Genomic DNA, 22617 nt, shown 5'->3' with positions numbered 1-22617 from the left:
AATGCATCAACAAACAATAAACAGGTAAAAGGAAACAATCAGAGTATCATCTGGTTAACTCAATGAATCTGGGAAATGGAGTCAGAAAATAATTGATTGCTTTGGGAACCAGTATTAGTACGTTTGCACGCCATGATGAGCAAGGCAGAGTTTTATGTAATGGCCAAAGAGCATTTCTTTATTTCGAACACTCTGTAATAAAAAGAAAAAAAACAGCTGAGGTTTGTTGTGCTTTCATATCTCTCTCTATGCAGCCTGCCTCCTCACAAGCTAAGACTTCCTCCACTCTGCCTCAGTATTTTACAGGTTCTCTTTGTCTAGGTGTTCTCACTGAACTCTTTCAGTTGCTTTTATAACAGGCAAAGTCATGGAAAGTCAGATCATTTGAATCATTTTGAAGCTGTCCCTGAGAAAGCGCTAGAAAATATATCTGAGTGCAGGAAGACACGTGGATTGGCAGAGGGGTCTAGAAAGCTGATATTTGCCATTGCCTATTTTTTTTAAAAAATCCTCTTAATGTGCATATTTGCTCAAACAAGCTCCACTGAGCCTTGCTCAGAGCCCTTTTGAGACCAAGCTGGCATAGAATATGTGGGGTTTCACAGGGGCAGTGTACGGTATGTGAAGGATAAACCCCAGCTGCCTGATCTAATTGACTAAAGGGACGAAGAAAGAGATATGCTCTAGACTAGCCTGTCTAGTCGGAGAAGGCAATGGCACGCCGCTCCAGTACTCTTGCCTGGAAAATCCCATGGACGGAGGAGCCTGGTGGGCTGCAGTCCATGGGGTTGCTAAGAATCAGACACAACTGAGCCACTTCACTTTCACTTTTCACTTTCATGCACTGGAGAAGGAAATGGCAACCCACTCTGGTGTTCTTGCCTGGAGAATCCCAGGGACGGGGGAGCCTGGTGGGCTGCCGGGAATGGGGTCACACAGAGTCGGAGATGACTGAAGTGACTTAGCAGCAGCCTGTCCAGTACTGTAGCCACTAGCCAAATGGCGCTATTGAAATTTTAAATTAAGTTTCTATGTCAAACTCATCAGATTGCAAGTGTTGAAAAACCACACATGACCAGCAGCTACCATATTAGATAGTGTTTATATAGAACATTTCTGTCATCTAGAAAGTTCAGCATGTTTCCAGATGGTTGAGACGGTGTTGCTAATTTACCCTCTGAACTTTGACACAAACATCTTCGCCTGACTCCTCAGGGAAATAATGAGAAATTGTAGTTCATGTCAGAGATAGAAAGATGTTTGGTAAGGCCTCTCTTCAAAATGTAATCCCTCACACACACAAATGAAAAGAGCTCTCTGAATTGTAAAATAGATCTCATCTCTTAAATTAATTTTCTCTCTGCTTTATCTGTTAGTGCTTAATTCATAATTTATTGGTCACAAATTATGTGGAAAAAAATAATCTCTCTCTCTTCTGTTTCCTGATCCCAGCCATGATAAATGTTGGTCAGAGAGAATCTTGGGTCTGTAAAAAGTTGTATCTCGTTTGCTCTTATAATCAAGATCCAATATTGTAATTACTTTTAACAGCTGTTGCGTGTTCATGAGCTTTTCCGTTTTGCCTGTTTTAAGTTGAGGCTTTTCTGGAATAACTTTTAAGGATCTCTAGTATGTGCCATAGATATGTAAGCTGTTTCATTAGCTGTCACAAATTTGTTAAATACACATCCAAATGGCAGAGGATGGTGTTTGTTCTAACAATTGAACTCAGTATTTATTCATTGGGTGTTTTCTGCCAACATACTATTTCTCCCCAAATAGATCTCCTTTCCAGGAACCATTCTAATTTAAATGAATTTTGTAAAAGACGGGCTGACAATATTAGTAGTTCTGCGAGGTAGAATAATAAGAGTGATGTCTGCCTTCTAACACATAAGAACTCACAATCATAGACAAAGTTGCTGGCTTTTCAGGTGGTCTGTTCTCATGTGACCTGTGATTTTTTTTTTTTTTCTTTCTGATGGCATAAATGCGTATCATGGAGCACAGGCTAAAGTAGAAGCAATTTGAGTTTGCTTTGCATTGCACCCATGGAAGCTCTGTAATTATTTGTTGATTGAAATAAATGACCCAGATTCATTCTGTAAGCTGGAGAGTTGCTTTACATACATCACTTCATGGGAAATAGATGGGGAAACAGTGAAAACAGTGGCAGACTTTATTTTGGGGGGCTCCAAAATCACTGCAGATGGTGATTGCAGCTATGAAATTAAAAGACGCTTACTCCTTGGAAGGAAAGTTATGACCAACCTAGATAGCATATTCAAAAGCAGAGACATTACTTTGCCAACAAAGGTCTGTCTAGTCAAGGCTATGGTTTTTCCAGTGGTCATGTATGGATGTGAGAGTTGGACTGTGAAGAAAGCTGAGAGCCAAAGAATTGATGCTTTTGAACTGTGGTGTTGGAGAAGACTCTTGAGAGTCCCTTGGACTGCAAGGAGATCCAACTAGTCCATCTTAAAGGAGATCAGCCCTGGGTGTTCATTGGAAGGACTGACGCTACAGCTGAAACACCAATACTTTGGCCCCCTCACACGAAGAGTTGACTCATTGGAAAAGACTCTGATGCTGGGAGGGATTGGGGGCAGGAGGAGAAGGGGACGACAGAGGATGAGATAGCTGGATGGCATCATCAACTCGATGGACATGAGTTTGAGTGAACTCCAGGAATTAGTGATAGACAGGGAGGCCTGGCATGCTGTGATTCATGGGGTCGCAAAGAGTCGGACATGACTGAGCGACTGAACTGAACTGAACTGAAGGGAGGTTTACACCCCTATCTCTTCTGAATGTTTCCTGTCTGTGTGGATGCTTTGGAACTAGGCAACCATGCTGGTCCAGCCCAGTCTGTTGGAGGGCATGGCTGGTGAGTGCAGCAAATCCATCAGTATGCCTAGTCCTGAGTATGATAGATGTTTTAGGTTCTGCCCATGGACTACAGGTTCAGTACAATTTTTCATCCTATCTTAAAAAACTGCATTAATTGTCATCTGCTGAATACAGCCTAATGATTCTGTATAATCTAAGTAGCTACCTAAAGAGAGATACAGAAAGAAGATTATTGAACACATTGTGAGTTTAGTAGATATATTTTAAGTAGTGAAAAAGAAAATAATTTATAAAAATATTTAATTCTTTGTCCCTCAAAAATAGAGAATGAAAGCATTACCTGGATATTATTTAGCATATTCTGATATAGGAGGAATAAAAAGGGTTAGTTCTAAAGGTTAATTGTCAGATTCTCAGAAACTTACAAAGAGAACCAGGTCAGTGATGGGAAAGAAAAGAAGCCTAACCTGAAGTTTAAATCTTAAGAATGGCCATAAACTCCTTTGTTGGTTCCAGTTTCCAGTAAAGCATCTCTGGGACTATGGACAGTAACAAATCAGATTAAGAAGTTCCTTTATATTAAAAGAATTTTCTAAATTCTAATAATTAAGAAACTGGTATAGCAAATAAAATCCAAAAGTAACATTCTTAATGGAATTGGAGTCTCTAACTTTATTCAAATTTACTGGTCAGATTAAATAATGCTCACCTTTGCCACTTACAAATCATATTAAATAACACTCTCAATTCATTGAACTAGCAGAGAGCTCTCTACCAAGAACACTTACTTCTCTGACCAGTTTAGTTATGAATGAGTTATGTTTGTAACTCATTCTCATATGACTATCATTTGTCTTGGTAATTATATAATTTTAAGTACATTATAAACCAGTGAAATGTGGTGCAAAAAGAACTATTTCTATAAAACAAAGTTGAATGCTTCAAAAGCATGTAAAGGCATATCTCTAAAAGAGTGGGATCAAACAATATTTGTGTCTAATGCAAAAACAAAAAAAATTGTGGGAGATGGGGAGTTATATTAAATGTAGAGGCATGCTGCATGGAAGTTGCTTCTCAAGTGGTTTTAAGTTCTTGTTCCACTGTTAAGAAAAACAAAACCTAGCATGTGTTTGATGCCAAAAAAGACATTGGAAGATCTAATAATAGGATCCCTGGAAAAGAAGCAGCCTTGGCCCTATTTAAAAAAGAATGTTATTTAACAAGCACATAATGCTTATGATGTCAAATACTGTTCTCCAACCTTTACAGTGTTCATCTGTGTACTCTCCATTGTAGTCCTGTGAGGTAGGAACTGTGTCTGTACCCATCTTCCAGATGGGGACACTTAGGCACAAAGAGCCTGTGCCACCCAGTGGTAATTGACAGAGTGGAGATTTAAGTCCATGGTCTGGGTCCAGTTGCTCCCTTTCACTTCCCATCTGTGCTCCTTTTGCATGGAACACAAATGGACATGAGGATCATTTTCTGATTCTGTACTCTGACATTTTGATTAACTGGCCCACTTGTGATCAAATCAGATCAGGGGCTTCTGCAGTGTAATCACAGTAAGGAGCCTACCATATTTACACATTTCTGAAAGCCTCTTGCTTTGTGGTATTCACAACTTTCCCCTCTCTTGTGTATTCTGCCCTGTCTTCTTTTGGACACCTGTATTATCGTTATATTGATAGGACATTATTCTCATATTTTCTGCCTAACACAGTTTTTTTTTTCTTTTCCTTTTTATCTGATATTTCAAAGGGTCCTATACTCATATCTTTGGACCAAAATAGAAAGCAAAGAATGTTATAGTGTAGATTATTCTTACAAACAGTTGAGAATCTGACAGTTTAGAACCACGGTGTAAAAATTTGCTGTCACTTCTGAGAGTATTGACTTCTTTTTGCTAATGTTTTGTTTTATATTATTATTTCAGATGAGATGAAACAATTTTTAAGTTCTTCTTGTGCTTCTGATGTATTTTTCCTTCCCTGAATTTATTTTCAGAGTGTAAATCTCTCCAAGAGTCTTATTTGACAGGACACTACACAGCACACTCACCTCTCCACCTGTCCTTAAGCAATGAACCCTGCTTTCTGAGAACCAGTCTAACTCCCCTGCCATTCAGGGGCCATCCAGAGTCATGGTGGTCCTCACTGAACTTCTCCTCTGCTGGAGCTTCCCTAGTGTTGGTAATCTATACCACAGAATAAGCAGCTCATTCATTGTCCTGTATGCAGTTACAGAATCCTAGTCTCATGGAACTGATGGTGGAGGTCACACAGTGGAGCCCCCATAACTCGGGATGTCATGTTAACTTTTATTTCACCTAAATAGAAATCTCCTTGAGGGTAGCAGCTATGCTGAATGTCGCATTTTACCCACCCACAATATCGTTCATAGTAGATATTCAACGTATGTTTTGATGGCTTAACCTTCATTCAGTATATTTTAATGGAATTTAATTTTGTGTATGTTGGGAGTGGTGTTTCTTTTGGTTTGTTTTTTGTATGCAACAATCTAATTGCCTTTATTCTTCTAGTTTAACTGAGGTATAACTGACATATAACATTGTATATGTTTAAGGTATACACTATAATGATTTGATATATGTATATATTGCAAAACGGACATTACAATAAATCTAATTAACATCTGTCACTATGTACAGATTTTTTTTCTAGTAATGACGGTTTTTAAGATTTCCTAGTAGATTTCAAATATGCAGTATAGTATTATTAACTGTGGTCACCATGCTGTACATTACATCTCCAGAACCTATTGACCTTAATAACTGGAAGTTGGTACCTTTTTATCCCCTTTATCAGTTTCCCCAACTCCCCATCCCCCACCAATCTGTTCTCTCAATGAGTTAGTTTTTTATTTAATTCTACATATAAGTGAGATCATGCAATTTTTACTGTCTGTCCAAATTATTTCACTTAGTATAATGTCCTCCCGGTGCATCCATATTGTCATAAATGGCAAGATTTCATAATTTTTATGGCTGAATAGTGTTCTATTATCTATCTATATATTTATAAATATATCTCTAAAAATATATAAATATATGTTATGAATCAAAAATATACATACCATATATAATACATTTTCTCTATCAATTTCTCCATCTATGAAAACAGGTTTAGGCCCTTTGGCTGTTTCCCCATTTTGGCTCTTATAAATAATGCTAAAGTTAACGTGATGTACAGATAATTGCTTCTTTGGTATAGTCCTTTCATTTCTCCTGAGTTTATGCCCTTAACTGGAATGGTTAGATTATATGGTAGTTCTGTTTGTAATTATTTGAATCATATCCATACTGTTCTCCATTGTGGCTATACCAATTTACACTCCTACTAACAGTGTACAGGGTTCTTTTTTTCTCCACAACCTTAATAGCACTGTTATCTCTTATTTTTTGATAGTGGATTCTAACAGGGGAAAAGTGATAACCCATATGATTTTGATTTGCATTTAACTAATGATTTGTGATGTTGAGCACCTTTCCGTGTACCTGTTGGTTCTTTGAATATTTTCTTTGAAAAAAGACTTATATCCTTTGCCCACTTTTTAATTGGCTTTGATATTTTGCTTTTGAATTATGTAAGTTCCTTTTTTGCTTTAGATACTAACCCCTTACCAGATATGTGACTTGCGAATATTTTCTCCCATTCTGTAGTTTGTCTTTTTATTTTGCTGATGGTTTCCTTTGCAGTGCAGAAGCTCTTTAAGTTTGACATAGTCCCACTTATTTAGTTTTGATTTTGTTGCTTAAACTTTAGGTGTCATGTCCAAGAAATCATTACCAAGACCAATGTCCAGGAGGTTGTTTTTTTTTTTCTATATGATTTATTCTAGGAATTTTGTAGTTTCAGGTCTTATATTTAAGTCTTAATCCATTTGAGTTAATTTTTATGAATGATATAAGATAGGGGTTTAGTTTAATTCTTTTAAATGTGAATATCCAGTTTTCCCATCACCATTCATTGAAGAGCTTGTCATTTCTCCATTGAGCATTTTTGGCTCCCTTGTCAGATATTAGTGACCATATCATGCACGGATTTATTTCAGGATTCTTGATTCTATACCATTGCTCTGTGTGTCTGTTTTTATGCCAATACCATACTGTTTTGATTTCCATTGATTTATAATGTAATTTAAAATCAGGAAGTATTATTCTTCTAGCTTTGTTCTTCTTTCTCAGGACTCCTTTGCCAATTAAGCATCTTTTGTGATTCCAAACAAATTTTAGGATTTGTTTTCTATTTCTTAAAAAAAAAAAAAGCTGCTGGAATCTTGATAAGGACTGCATTGAATCAATATATGACTTAAGTAGTATGGACATTTTAATGATATTAATTTCTCCAATCTATGAACTCAAGCTATCTTTCCACTAATTTGTGTCATCTTCAGTTTCTTTCATTAATGTCTTATAGTTTTCATTGTAGAAATATTACATCTCCTTGGTAAGATTTATTCCTAAGTATTTTATTCTTTTCAATACTATTATAAATGGGATTTTTTGCATATTTTTCAGATAATTAGTTATTAGTATATTGAAATGCTATTGACTTTCTGTATGTTGATTTTGCATTCTATAACTTTATTCAATTCATGATTATATCTAAAAGATTGTTATGCAGTTTTTAGGTTTTATAGATATGGAATACCACTGAGTATGATACTAGCTGTGGGTTTATCATATATGATGTTTTTATGTTGAGTTATATCCATTCTATATACAAGGTGTTGAGTTTTTTTATGAATGAATGTTGAATTTTATCAAATTCTTTTTCTGCATCTATTGAGATGATCATAGGGTTTTAAAAATTCTATTATTAGAATATATCACACTTAATGATTTGCATATGTTTAACCATCCTTACATCCAAGGGATGAATCCCAATTGATTTTGGTGCATGACCTTTTTAATGAGCTGTTGAAATCAGTTTGCTAGTACTTTGTTCAGAATTTTTACATGTATATACATCAGGGATATTGACCTGTAGTTTACTTTTCTTGTAATGTCCTTATCTGGCTTTGGTATCGGGGTAATACTGGCCTCATAAAATGAATTTTGGAGAGTTCCCTCCTCTTCAGTCTTTTGGAAGAGTGTGGGAAGATTTGGCACCAGTTCTTCTTAAATCTTCGGTAGAAATTTACAAATAACTATGAGGTCCTAGGCATTTCTTTATTCGGAGGTTTATGTTTACTGATTCAATCGCATTACTCATTCTTAATCTCTTCAGATTTTTTGTTTCTTCATGGTTCATTCTTGGTAGCTTGGTTGTTTCTAGGAATTTTTCAGTTTATTCTAGGTTGTCCAATTTGTTTGTATATCATTGTTCAAAGTAGTCTCTTATGATCTTTTGCATTTCTAATGTATCAGTTGTAATGTCTTCTCTTTTGTTTATGATTTTATTTGCTTGAGTCATCTCTCTTTTTTTCTTGGCTAGCCTAGCTAAGGGTTGATCTGTTTTAAAAAAAAAAAAAAGCTCTTCATTAGATAATCTTTATTATTCTTTTGTTAATCTTTTCTATTTTTTTTCTCCTCTAATTTTTATTATTTCCCTCTTCTGCTACTCTTGGGCCTCATTTGTTCTTTATTTTTCTAGTTTCTTAAGCTAAGTTATTTATTTGAGAGCTTTCTTTTGTCTGATGTATGTGTTTATCAGTATAAACTTCCCTCTTAGAATTTCTTTTACTGCATCTCATATTTTTTATGTCGTGTTTCCATTTTTGTTCCAAGATACTTTTTTCTCTTTTCAGTTCTTTGGTTCATTGGTTGTTCAGAAATGTGTTTTGTTTTGTTTTTATTTTCATTTATGCATTTGTGAGTTTTTTTATTGTTGTTTGTTTGTTTTTTCCTGTCTTTGGTCTCTAGTTTCATATCATTGCTTTTGGAAAACATTTAGTGTGATATCAGTGTTTTAAATTCACTGACTCATTTTGTGTTCCAACGTATGATCTATCCTAGAAATTGATCTTTCCAGTTGAGAAGATTGTGTATTTTGGTGTTGTTAAATGGAATGTTCTCAATGTGTCTTGTTAGGTCTGTTTGGTTTATAGTATTATTCACATTTACTCTTTCCATACGGATTCTCTGCAGGATGACCTATCCACTGTTGAAAGTAAGATATTAAAGTCTCCAACTATTACTGTATTGCTGTTTATTTTTCCTTTTACTCCTTTTAGTATTTGCTTCATATATTTAGATGCTTCGATACCGTGTGCATAAATATTTATAATTGTCATATACAGTTGATCGATTGACTCCTTGATGATTATATTATGACCTGCTTAGTCTCTTCTGGACGTTTGTAGTTTCAACTCTGTTTTGTCTGATATAAGTATAGTTAACCCTGCTTTCTTACCATTTGCTTGAAATATCTTATTATATCTCTTCTCTTTTAGTATGTGTGTAGTTAAAGCTAAGTTTCTTGTAAACAGCATATTAATTTTTTAAAATTTTTCATTGTATGTCTTTGGATTGGAGAATTTAATCCATTTACATTTAAAGTAATTATTGATAGATGAGGATTTATTACTGCCATTTTGTTGTTTTCTGATTATGTTGTAAAACCTTTGTTCTTATCTTACTGATTAAATTTGTTATTTAATGACTTTTGTAGCAGTATGCTTTGTTTATCATAATCTTGTGTAACTACTACAGGTTTTTCCTTTGTAGTTATCATGAGACTTACATAAAATATATTTATAACATTCTACTTTAAGCTGATAACAGCTTAATTTCAATAGCATGCATAAAACTCTGCACTTTTTCTTCTCCCTTCGCACATTTTAGGTTATAAGTGTTACAGTTCACATATTTTTGTATTGTGTATCCAATAATAAATTATCATAGTTATGGTTATTTTTCATACTTTTTAAAAAAGTTTTAATCTAGTTGTAAGTGAACTATGCAACAGCATCACAGTATTAGATAATCTGACTTTGTCTATGTATATACTGTTATATAACTTACAGTGAGTATTATACCTCCATGCATATACCTTTATGATGTTAGTGAGCATTATTTTTTTCCTCTGGAAGAACATCCTGTAGCTTTTTTTTGTAAGGCAGTTTTAGTGGTGATGTTTATTAGCTTTTGTTTGTTCAGTAAAGTCTTTATTTCTCTCACTTTTGATACTCTTGATTGGGCATTTGCGTATATGATCACCTCCTCCAGATTTTACTGGTTCATTACAGCAGAAACAGTCCTTAACCAGAATGAATATATTGTTTCTCTTGACTGTGTTCCCTAAGCCCCATAGACTTTTATACTCTTTTGATTTTTTTTGTTTGTTTTTGCTCAAATGACTGGATAATTTCAAAATGACCTATTTTCTAATTCTTTTGCTTGGTTGAGTCTGCTTTTGAAGTTATCTATTGAATTTTTCCATTTAGACAGTGTATTCTTCAGTTACAGAATTTCTGTTTGTTTTTTTGGGGATGGTTTCTGTTTCCTTGTTGAACTTCTCATTTTGTTTATGTATTATTTTCCAAATTTTATTTAGTTGCCTGTGTGACCTTGTAGTTTACTAAACTTCTTTAAGAGGATTATTCAGAATGTTTTGTCAGACAGCGCATAATAGATCTCTATTTCTTCAAGGTTAGTTATTAATATTAGAGCTTTATTAGTTTCTTTTGATGGCATCATGTTTACCTGATTCTTTGTGATCTTTGACTCTTTGCATTGGTATCTGTATATTTAAGAAAGTAGTTTCCACTTATAGACTTTACAGATTCCCTTGGTCAGAGGGCTTCCCTGATAGCTCAGATAGTAAAGAATCTGCTTGCAATGCAGGGGACCTGGGTTTGATCCCTGGGTCAGGAAGATCCCCTGGAGAAGGAAATGGCAATCCACTCCAGTATTCTTGTCTGGAGAATTCCATGGATAGATCATACGGTCACAAAGAGTCAGACATGACTGAGCAACTAACACTTTCTTTCACTGCCAGTCAGAGGCAGTCCTTCATCTGCCAGTTCATCTTGAGATTCTGACAGGTCAGCTGGTAGCATCCTTGGACTAATGGAGCTTGCTATCAGGGTCTCTATTTGGATGAAGCCACTGCCTGAGCCCTGAGTTCAGGAGTGCCACTGATTGGGAATAGTTGACTAGAACTGCTGATTTGGTTCTTGCTCAAGTGCAGCTGTAGAATGGGCTTCATAGTTGCTTATATTTGCTGTTCAGGATTCCTAGTTCGGCATTATACTCAGTAGTTAAGAGGTATAGTAAAAATTGCTTTCCTACCTGGCCAAGGCTATGGAACAGCTGGTATCTCACTGCCTGGGGAATCAAGGTCAGGCAAAACTATTCCCTGAGTTCCCTGGTCAGGCAGAGCCACTGAGTTGGTTCTGTGGATGGACAGAGCTATTGGCTGGCTTTTCTACTCAGGTGTCCCTGCAAGTGCAGCTAGAAGGTAGGGCACTCAGCCTTCCAGGTGCTCTGGTTATACTTCCTGGTCAGGTGTAACTGAGAGCTATCCTGAATAGTAGGATCCTGCTTCCCTGCCTGGTAGTGTAGCAGAACAGGCCCCAAGACCAGCACAGCTTGTTGTTTGGGGATCAGATTAGGCAGAATTCTGCATCAAGTACTCTGGCCAGATGAGGTCACCAGCTAGGCTCTGCAGATGGGGAAAATCACTGGCTGGGATCTCCTCCTCCACCGTTAAGAGAAACTTGGTGTGCTAAGACCCAAGTCCTGGTTACTGTTAGCCCTTCCCCGCACCCCCTGCCTCAGCCCCACAATATGATAGCCGTGGGGTGAGACCCAACTGTGCCTCCAAGGGAATGACTCCCAATACTGTGCACCTTGGGCTTTCTGGATCTCACTAGAGAAACCATAGGCCCCGGGGGCCTCTCAGTGTGCTGCTGTGCCTTCCGGGGGAAGGGTGACGGGATCAGTGCATAGCCATTACTCTTACCCCTCTAATGAGGGCCTTCTCAGTCTCTGTGGTCTAGAGGGGAGCTTCCATCTTACCTCCATCTTTTGGGATTTTCACGGGGGTGTCTCACCTATGTTGATGTTACTAGCTGATCTTCTTGTGAGAGGGACTAAATTCAGGAATGACTTGTGTCTCCATCTTGATGATATCACCCTTGAGGGAGATGCTTTTAACCACAATAAAACTATGATCTTCTTGGTTCAAAGACCATGCCTTTTTCTGTCCACTTATGTGTATTTTTGTATCAATCCCTTGTACCTAGGTACCCAACTCATATTTTTAATCCTTTAATTTTTAGTTTCTGAGAAGCAGAGATTTTTTTAAGCATTTATGTCCTTTGTTACCTTAGAACTTGCCATTGCAAAATGAACACAGCCTCACAGAAGTTCAGTACCCAGAACTGAACCATCAAACAGCCAGCCCAAAGCCATCCCTTCTAGGGTATTTGGCCATTCAGAGAAATTGGAAAATGCTAATCATATTAAACATTTAAAAATGTATTTATTTTGCTTTATGGGACTTTCCATGTGGAGCTGGTAGTAAAGAACCTGCCTGCCAATGCAGGAGACAAAGAGATGTAGGCTCAATCCCTGGGTGGGGAAGATCCCCTGGAAGAGGGCATGGCAACTCACTCCAGGATTCTTGCTGGAGAATCCCATGGATGGAGGAGCCTAGTAGGCTAGAATCCATAGAGTCACAAAGAGTCAGACAGAAGTGCAATGACTTAGCACACATGTGTTTTGCTCTTTTAAAAGATCTGCCTGTCTGTCTCTTGGGTACTTTCAAACTATAGGCAATAAAGTGAGAGGGCAAGTAGAGGTCACCAAGGGGACGTTAGAATGATGTGGACAGAAATACGGGAGGAGGAGGTGAGTGAGCGAGGGGTTGGGTGAGGATGGAACAGTGAGTCTCAGTTCTGGTTATGGAAGGGTTTCATGTTGATTGACCTGTGCCTCTCTTAAGACACAAGCCATGAGGGAGTGAAGAAAAGAGGCAGGGACAGCCATACAAGTTTAGAGCAGCTATCTGGTTTCCCATACTGCTAGGTTGTAGGTTTGCCTTACGAGTTTCTGACCTTGAGCTGCTTGTGTGCTGGCCACAGAGGCAGCCTTCAAGCCCTGCCCTGTAGACCCATGGAGCAACGGAAGCAGCAGTGTGGTGGTGCTTCAGGGATGCTGAGGACTCTCTGGGTCCAGATGGCGGAGCACCCACCAGCAGTGGTCTGTCAGCTTGCATGATCAGAAGGACCATGCTGGCTTCATTATGGACACCTGTCAGCATGAAAACATGCAGAGAATGCGCAGCAGAGATCCTGTCTTACACACTGAGCCCTGCGAAGGAGGTTAACTTGTCTGAGGTGCAGAAAGTGGCCTCTCTGAGAATGAAGGGACACTTTAAAAGACCACACAACTCCTGCATGGTAGGGCTTGAAATGATGAGATCCTCCACACAAGGTTGGTTTGGAATCAAGTTAAGAGCAGCAGAGGAGACAAGAAAGAATCTTCAGGATTATGGCACGATGTGATTTTCTCCTCTTCACAATGTATCCAAGGCCCTCTATGGACTTGCTTTACCCTCAACAGCCTCATTTTTCTTTTTTTCCCTGACACAAATTCTCTACTCTAGCCGAGCAGAAACATTCTCACTCCACAGAGCATGACATAGGTTTGCCTTCAACTGTTCCATTTTGTATGTCATTCCTCCATTCAAAATGCTATTCTACCCACCCTTATCCCACCTGCTGCCACTCCTCTTTATTCAGTTAACCAGTTCAGAACATCAAGAGTTTGCTAGTGTTAGGGATTCAGTGGTAAAATGCGTTTCTCAACAGTTCAGTCTGCAAGTGCCATGGAAAGAACAGAGTGCTACGGTGAGGGGCATATGAGAGTCTATGGAGGGTGGGGATGGGCAGAGGAGGGGTACCTCTGTTGGACGAGGTACCTGGAGAAAACCTAACAAAGGAAGTAATGCCTCCATGTGCATCTAAACAAATGAATAGGAGTTTATTAGGTGGATAAGGGGGAGTATAAATGCCAGCCAGAAGGAACAGCCTGTGCAAATATGTGAGGCATCCTTTCAGTCCTGTTTCTGAATTAATATGCTTTGAAAGTGGTCCTGGAATAACCACCCTGCCCCCCAATCTCCTACACATACCTGGCTCACCAGGTCCCAATCTATATTTATATGTTACTTTATAATACACCATAGATTTTTTTCTTGCATGTTTGTTCTTTGTTCCCAAATCATCTGAGGGATGTTTTCTACTTTTGTTCTTTGATGCAATACTCAGGCTTACTGGTTTATGTGTCATGGTGTGCTTTCTGTCTACATTATTGTTGAGGGTAAACATGGCCTGTTATAAGGAAGTGAGGGTTGATTCCTACTCTGTAATCGCTTGCTTTGGCTTTTATTTTCATAAGGACAAGGACCTTGACTTATTGGCCTCTGAACCCTATCAATACAAAATTCTAATAAAGTGAGCTTCACTAAATGTTGAGTGCACTGAGTGAAGGCTTGCCAACAGAGGACATAAAAGGAGGTGGCTTCACAAAGAAAGTGACCATGAGGGGAACAAGAAGAGAAGGGAGGGAGAGTGGTCCCTAGGGCACTGTCCACTTAAGATGAAGAAGGCAGACTTTGCAATATTATGTTTAGACATGTCAGGACAACCAGGGGGACTTATTTCTCCTTCTAAGTGCATTCTAGTTTTATTGTTGTTTGGTTTAGTTTGGGGTTTGGGTTTTGCTTTAGTTTTATGTCTTACTGATTCCAGTGGGACCTCATATGTGGTTTCCCTCTTGGAATTGTTCGTACATCATGTGTCTTGGATGAGGGACTGGTGTTTCATATAGTTTAATGGATGTGGGTTCTTATCTCTCCTGCCGAAAACCCCTACCCCCAAATCTTAGCCACTTAATAGAAGGTATCTGGCTTCCTATTCTTTGTCTCATCTTAAAACTAGACATATACCAAATATGTATTAATTGCTTTTAAGAGTACATGGATAGCTCTTCATAAACCACCTGTCACCTGAAACAATGAAAAATCTGATATTCTAAAAGCAACAGTGCAAATGGAAATGCTTTAAAGGGCTCAGCCAGGTAAAGGGAAGCTGTGTACCCAGCTGCCAGCTCCTGCCACATGTGACCGTATGGAAATGCTTGTTAGATTTTACCATAGATTTAGACATTTTAAGAAATTGGAAGTGCAAACTTTTGTGTGCAATCTCCTGACTTTTAAATGTTGGCTCCTGATTCAGCTATTTTGTAACACTGAGGAAGCCCAATAAAACATCTGTGAACCAGATTTGATCTGCAACCTGCTTTTCTTTTCGTGCTGTAATGATGATAGGTTTTAATTTCAAACAGTATAAATTCTCAGAATACCTGGGATCATGGAAAAAGCAAGAGAGTTCCAGAAAAACATCTATTTCTGCTTTATTGACTATGCCAAAGCCTTTGACTGTGTGGATCACAATAAACTGTGGAAAATTCTGAAAGAGATGGGAATACCAGACCACCTGACCTGCCTCTTGAGAAATCTGTATGCAGGTCGGGAAGCAACAGTTAGAACTGGACATGGAACAACAGACTGGTTCCAAATAGGAAAAGGAGTACGTCAAGGCTGTATATTGTCACCCTGCTTATTAACTTCTATGCAGAGTACATCATGAGAAACGCTGGACTGGAAGAAACACAAGCTGGAATCAAGATTGCCAGGAGAAATATCAATCACCTCAGATATGCAGATGACACCACCCTTATGGCAGAAAGTGAAGAGGAACTAAAAAACCTCTTGATGAAAGTAAAAGAGGAGAGCGAAAAAGTTGGCTTAAAGCTTAACATTCAGAAAATGAAGATCATGGCATCCGGTCCCATCACTTCATGGAAAATAGATGGGAAAACAGTAGAAACAGTGTCAGACTTTATTTTTTTGGGCTCCAAAATCACTGCAGATGGTGACTGCAGCCATGAAATTAAAAGACACTTACTCCTTGGAAGAAAAGTGATGACCAACCTGGATAGTATATTCAAAAGCAGAGACATTACTTTGCTAACTAAGGTCCGTCTAGTCAAGGCTATGGTTTTTCCTGTGGTCATGTATGGATGTGAGAGTTGGACTGCGAAGAAGGCTGAGTGCCGAAGAATTGATGCTTTTGAAGTGTGGTGTTGGAGAAGACTCTGGAGAGTCCCTTGGACTGCAAGGAGATCCAACCAGTCCATTCTGAAGGAGATCAACCCTGGGATTTCTTTGGAAGGAATGATGCTAAAGCTGAAGCTCTGGTACTTTGGCCACCTCACACGAAGAGTTGACTCATTGGAAAAGACTCTGATGCTGGAAGGGATTGGGGGCAGGAGGAGAAGGGGATGACTAAGGATGAGATGGCTGGATGGCGTCACTGACTCGATGGACATGAGTCTGAGTGAACTCCGGGAGATGGTGATGGACAGGGAGGCCTGGCGTGCTGTGATTCATGGGGTTGCAAAGAGCTGGACATGACTGAGCGACTGAACTGAACTGAACTGAAGCTTTAGAATCATATTCATGAGACAGCTAGAATATATTGCTGTATTCATTAGTTCAAGAAAAATTCATTGACCATCTACTGAGGATGCAGAATTTATCATTTAATAATAAGATATAACATGAACAAACAATTGTGTAGCAGAAGAGTAAATTAAAGAGCAATATTTACCAGCAGAGTTTCTCAGAGGAAAGAGTAATTTTATCTGGGATATCAAGGAAGACTTTCAGGAGATAGTGACAGAGAAAATGGGCCTTGAAGGATGCATAGGAGTTTGTTAAGGTAACAGGCAATTCTTAGACTAGATTCAGGATTAAGCTTAGTATCAGGGTTTATATTCAGATTAAACCCAAAGTCTGGTTTTAGTTGTGACTAAAAAATTATAAAATTGTCTTCACCTGATTTGGTATTATTTGTTCTTCCCAATCCCTTCCAACAATATCAGATTAATTCATTGAGCTCTATGGAAAAGCATAAGCCTCTGAGGAGTCACCGTGCTAGTTGAATTCTCTGCCACTATGACCTTCTACATTCATTCTTTCTAGCTTTTTGTCTGAGTAGAATCTAGTTCAGCTAAATTAAGGAAACTGATGAAAAATACAGAGCCTTCTGCTTCTAAAGTTTGTTTTAAGAATTTTAACATTAAAGAACTTTTCAAACCTGAACATAAACCAACATTATATTGAAACAGGCTAAGTGATTGAAATGTAAATTCAGGAAATGTACCTTGTCGCATGTAACCTTCAGGCTATATATATATTTTTTCATATTTTAAACATATAGGAAAACCTGATAATTCTGAATTTAGTGAATTTCATGCAGTCAGTGTTTATCATAGTAACCTTAAAAGCTCCCACAGTAAAAATTGTTATTAAGCATTACATTTTCATGAATTTTAGATAAATGTAAGGATTTGGAAATGCACGGGACGAAAAGTACTGGGAAAGGCATGGTGATGTTTACCTGGGGATTTGATTATGCATATTGGAGCATTAATTTCTTGGCCCTCAAAGTTGTGGAATGTCCGTTGCTATCAGTGGATGTCACACCAGGGAAATTTTATACCTGGCACTAAAAGATTAAATAACCCAAACTCTGACGTGAAAGACCACTGTTTCCAGGGGTGAAAGTAATCTGGCTTTGTCTTCACCTCTCTTACCAAGAGGGCACACTTGTCTGAGACCTGCCTGACATATTCAGGAGCCACTTTCTGGAGCCAGGTAGAGATTCACAATTTATACAGCTCTTAGGAAACTCAGGAACAAGTCTTTTAACTGGTCAGCCTTCAGTGATGATGCATATCCTTGAAGTCCAGGGTCAGAAGAGGGAGAGGAAGTTGGGGTATATACCAAGGAGACAGATAGAAGCATCTGCAGTCTCTTAGCAGAGCAGACCTACCATGGGCTGAGGCTCCATGAAGAGAAAACTTCAGGCAGGTCTGAAGCTCAGTGCAGCTTGGGATGGTCAGACCCTAGAGACAAATGGGAGTGCCCTTCAACTGTGCCTGGCCTACTGAGGTTGCTCAAAAATATGCTAGGACTATGCTCACAATAGCTCCCAAACTGATCAGATGGATGGAGATAAATATTCCCAAGGCAAGATGCTCTCATTTGCTGATGCACTGATGTGTAGCTTGTGTTCTTGGCTGCCCCAGAGCGGTCAGGACCAGCTTCAGGGGCACAAAGACATGCCCTCTCCCACCTGCTACCACTTACACACATACATACACACACAGGCCTAGGTCATATTTCCACACACCCTGATGGAAATGCTTGGACAGGTGTGGGGGCAGGCACCTTTGTAAGACTGGGAAACCAGAGCAGTGTCACCAAGGCTCCTGTTCATAAAACCAGCTGCATTCAATAGATTTGCAACAGCCTTTTCTGCCTTTAAAGCAGCTAGTTTTCCTTACCTGGGTCAATTTCTGTTGATCACCATCGGCCTCATGTCTCAGAAGCAAAAACTAAAATAACTCCTGAGTTTTGTACAAAATTTGGAGGTTAGACCTTCAGCTGCCCAGAGGCCTCCTGGAATGAGGGATGAACAGTATCACTGCTAAGACAGTATCACTGCTGCCTCATGGTGACCGAGGACGGGGCACGCAAACACATCACCACCACCTCCAGCCTTGCTCTGTGGCTGATAAATCTCTACCTCACTGTACCTCACAAGCAAGAGTCTAGAAGGACCAGAGTGTACTTGTAAATTGATACAAAGTAAATGGAACAGGGTTGTGCATACAGAGACGTCACTCATGCAATTCTGCCAGCCTGGTATGGGCTATATTGAGGCTGCAAGAGAATTTCTACATCTGTCTTGCGGGGAGGCTCAGGGGAAGCCAGGCTTGGTCAAATCTAGAGTTTTCCAAATAGGTATCTCTGATAGTGAGGTTGGTCTATACCTTATTAGCAGACAGATGTCATTTCACTGAACCCTTACTCTTAGTCTGGAGTATTATTACTTTTTAACAAACAGAAATAATAAAATTCCTAGAAGCTTTTTGTTCTTAATCAGGGTTGTTCTCCTCGTTCAAAACTTCCCGCCCAAAGTACCTACTGCTAGCTCATGCCTTCATCTCCAATTCTTGCCCCCTGGCCTGCATAAGGGAGGACTGGTGCAGCAACTTTCAGCAAATCATTAAAAGACGTTTAAGGGTCTGTCTGGACTTGGCAATATGTTACACTGTGGATAAATCGAGTTAAATATGTTTGTGTGGTGTCCTTATAATCTGAGTGCTAGACAACACTGTGGTGGGCCTAAGTGGTATTTCCCCAAATAAAGACAATGGATCTAATAGCCTAGTAACATGATCAGCTCACTTTCAATAGAAACATATTTATGCCAAGGAATAATAGAGTTAGAATATTATATCTCAGCTTTCAAGATCATGTAATCTACCCGCCTTGTTATCTGACACTCAGATTGATTCATGCCTTGTGCAAGGTCGCATGGGCCGTTTAGGGCAGGCAGGACTCAGGAGTCCTAGTTCACAGCACTTCACATTTGCTACTGCGCCATGGGTGATGCATTTGAAATTTACATAGGGAAGAGTAAGAACACAGTATGAGACATGTGCTGTTAACCTAACAGGCAGCTTTGGGAAGTAGTTTAGATGAAGTAGGCTGACTAAAAACACCCACCCCTCCAAGGAGGCATAATCGAAAGGACAAGTGAGGCAGGGAGCGAGGAGGAATCACTGTGTGGAAGAGCAGAAAGACAACAAATATTAAGTTCCAAGCTGTCTTGGGTTCAAGTCCCAACTCTGCCCAGTGGCTTAGCTTAGGTGACCATGGACAGGCTCCTAAAATTCCAAGAACCTTAATTTTTCATCTGAGAAAATAAAGCAATGAAAAATGTCTAAAATGCCTAGTCCACTGACTGTCGCATGGGAGAAGCTAAACAGCTATTGTATACTTTTCCCCTAGTGATCAGCATCTACATGACAGGGAAACAGAGGAGGGGCAAAAAGTGGTCTGGTTTTTCATCTTTTTGAAAAACTGGTCTGAGGGAATGAGGTTTCAGGCGCCACATTTACTGTATTTAATCAGTTTCTCTTCACTGTTGACTTTTGTTGTTGTTGTTGTTGTTGAAGTTTCCTGGGTATTTGTATTTCTGAAGACTGTCTGGAGATACTTAGCTCTAAGTAGATCCTTACAGGCTTTTACTTCAATGCCTCAGAGTGAATGTTTAAGCAAGAGTATGTGTATGAGATGTGCTAAAATTGAGTGAATTGGAAATACCCTGGGATTAAGCTATTTACCTCATCTGCTGGTTAACTTTGAAGGAGAGGAAGGTTGTGGCTGGATCACAAAATCCTTTGAGATTCTGAACGAGACAATATAAGTTTTCTCCCCACAGTCAGAGAACATTTTTCTTAAACCCTCAAGACCTACAGGGACCCTGTGAGGCCTGTCTATTACTTCCTTAAATAAGAAATGAATCCTAAATTAAGACTGAATTCTTGATGGTAGTCTGCATCATAATCTACTTTTATTCATTCATCTTGTGTTAGACACTTTCTATTTTGTATTCTTCTTTCCTTTAGACCTATTTTGAAACCCTAACAAGGTATGTTAGTTCCCTGAATGTCCACCTTTAAAAATTCAAAGTAAAAGCCCCACTAAAATCAAGAATTGTTTTCAGGTTTCCCTTTTAATGATTGCATTTCTTTACCAAATAGTTAAATATTTAATGAAGGAATGATAGATAAAGGATCATGTCACAGAATCATATTGCATAATAGGTATCTTTCAAGGTAATTTTAATGTGAAGAAAATCAGACTTTCAAAACCAAAAGTGATGCGCATTTCTTGATGTGAGATGCATGCAGATGTTTTCCAATAAGCCCTGTTCATATTTCCTCGTTCTGTTTGATGTTGTTCAAGACAGGCATTGAGATCCTAGAATTAGCGCACAGATCTGAAAATAATATGAGTGTCAAAAGCCATTACGATGATACTACAGCAGAATTTGCCATAAAAATGGGGAAAGCTGAAATGCAAGAGATAATCTGCAAGCTGACACCTCTGATGTAAAATTATCTTCCCCTTACAATGTTATATTCATTTCAAAAAGAAAAAATAACCGACTGCATTAATTCCATATGAAAACAGGGCATTTGAGATGTTCCCACATGCCCTTTGTGCAGCTGAGTAGATTACCACCGTTGATTGTTCACTAAGCTTCCAGACTGTTTATTTTAGTAGCTAAATGTTGCTGCTATTCTCAGACCAGGTTGCTGAAACATTGAAGGTCCACATAACATAGTATTCATTGGTGACCCCTCAAAGATGTTTTCTGATATGTCTTAGTCCTTACCCATCCTTACCCTAAGTAAGAGGAAACATTAAACCCATTCCACCAATGGTTGTGACCCACTTCTGAAGAATATTTGCTTTACCTATTCACGCACCCCCTAAATATTCCCTTGTTTCCTTTCCTAATCACTTCTCCATGATCTCCAGCCCCAGGCAACTGCTGATATGCTTTCTGTCACTATAGATTAGTTTTGCCTTTTCAAGAGTTTAATATAAATTGAATCATATAGTATACACACTTTGGTGTCTGGGTCATTTTGCTTAGCATGTGTTTGATATGCATCCGGGTAGCTGCTTGTATCCGTTCTTCCACAATGACTTGATCTTTTGATTTGTGATGAGATATGTCATGAGTATTTTCTCAAAGGCATTCCTGGGAATGACCAGCTTTTTGGTAGTAGATGCATTTGGGTCTCAGTTAATAGCTACAAATGTTCCCAGGACTTGTTATACTAATGTGGTATTTCCAAAAGAGAAGCTATGTGTGTATTTTTAGCTGGATTCTGAGGGTAATAGATAAGTATATAGAAAAGTTAGAACAAGAATTTTGGTGTTAAATACACCCAGGTTCCAATTCAGTCTTTGCTACTCATTAATATCATGACCCTGAGCCAGTAATTTCATCTCTAAACTTCTGGTATCTCCTCTAATAAAAAACAAAACCCTTTATTTGCCTCTTGATTGTTGTGTGTGTATGTTTTAGAGTTAAGAGAGTTACCATTTGTAAAGCATATAGTACAATGTATTAAAGTGCAAATAACAGCTATTTAATTAAATCACTTCTCTATTATTCTTTGCCCCATGTTTTATAATCTTTGTTTCTCTCAGAATGCACTTTGGGGGATTAATAACTTTTCATTGGCTTTCACTCACAAGCATTTTGATAACTGCCTTCAGCCATTTTGGATACACTTGTATACTGTTACAATATAAATATGACCCATTTTCTACTTTTTAGAAGTACATAATTGAAAACCAACAGTATTTTCATGGCATGGAAATCTGCTCATTTCATACTCAATCATAAATACTATGTAAACCATTCCATAGAATACTAAAATTAATAAAACTGTGTGTAGAAGCATATATAATATATAAGAGAGGCACAGTTAAGCCACTGTTATGATGTTAGGAATTATAATAACTGTTCTAGAAGCTAATCCAATTCTGCCTTTTTCTGAGCACTACATTGTGTGACCTTAGACAAGTTACTTAAATGCTTTAGGTCTCAGTAGGTAAAATGAGGTATTTGTCAAGGAAGCAGGAGTCCTTCTTTCTGATATATTTTGGTTGGTGCTGAGAATAAGGGATCAGGTCAGTGAGTGGGAAGGGGAGCGGGGCATGGAAAACTCACTGAATATTGACTCAGCATAAAAAATATAAAGAAAGGGGAGTCATACTCTGCACATCTAAGTTTGAACCTCACTTCTGAAACTTAAACGCTAAATGCATTATATCAAAACATATGCTTGTT

General features: G+C 38.5%; 1 protein-coding gene across 4 annotated transcripts in view; it reads left to right on the top strand.

Annotated features, from left to right (window-relative positions):
• NCKAP5 (NCK associated protein 5) overlaps positions 1 to 22617 on the top strand; it is a 1043181-nt gene that overhangs the window by 832648 nt on the left and 187916 nt on the right. The gene's annotated exons all lie outside the window — the stretch shown is intronic.

The sequence above is a fragment of the Oryx dammah genome, unplaced genomic scaffold (assembly GCF_014754425.2).
Source record: "Oryx dammah isolate SB20612 unplaced genomic scaffold, SCBI_Odam_1.1 HiC_scaffold_27, whole genome shotgun sequence".
Taxonomy (NCBI): domain Eukaryota; kingdom Metazoa; phylum Chordata; class Mammalia; order Artiodactyla; family Bovidae; genus Oryx; species Oryx dammah.
The sequence above is the reverse complement of the archived record's forward strand: the minus strand, read 5'-3'. Positions and strand labels throughout refer to the sequence as shown.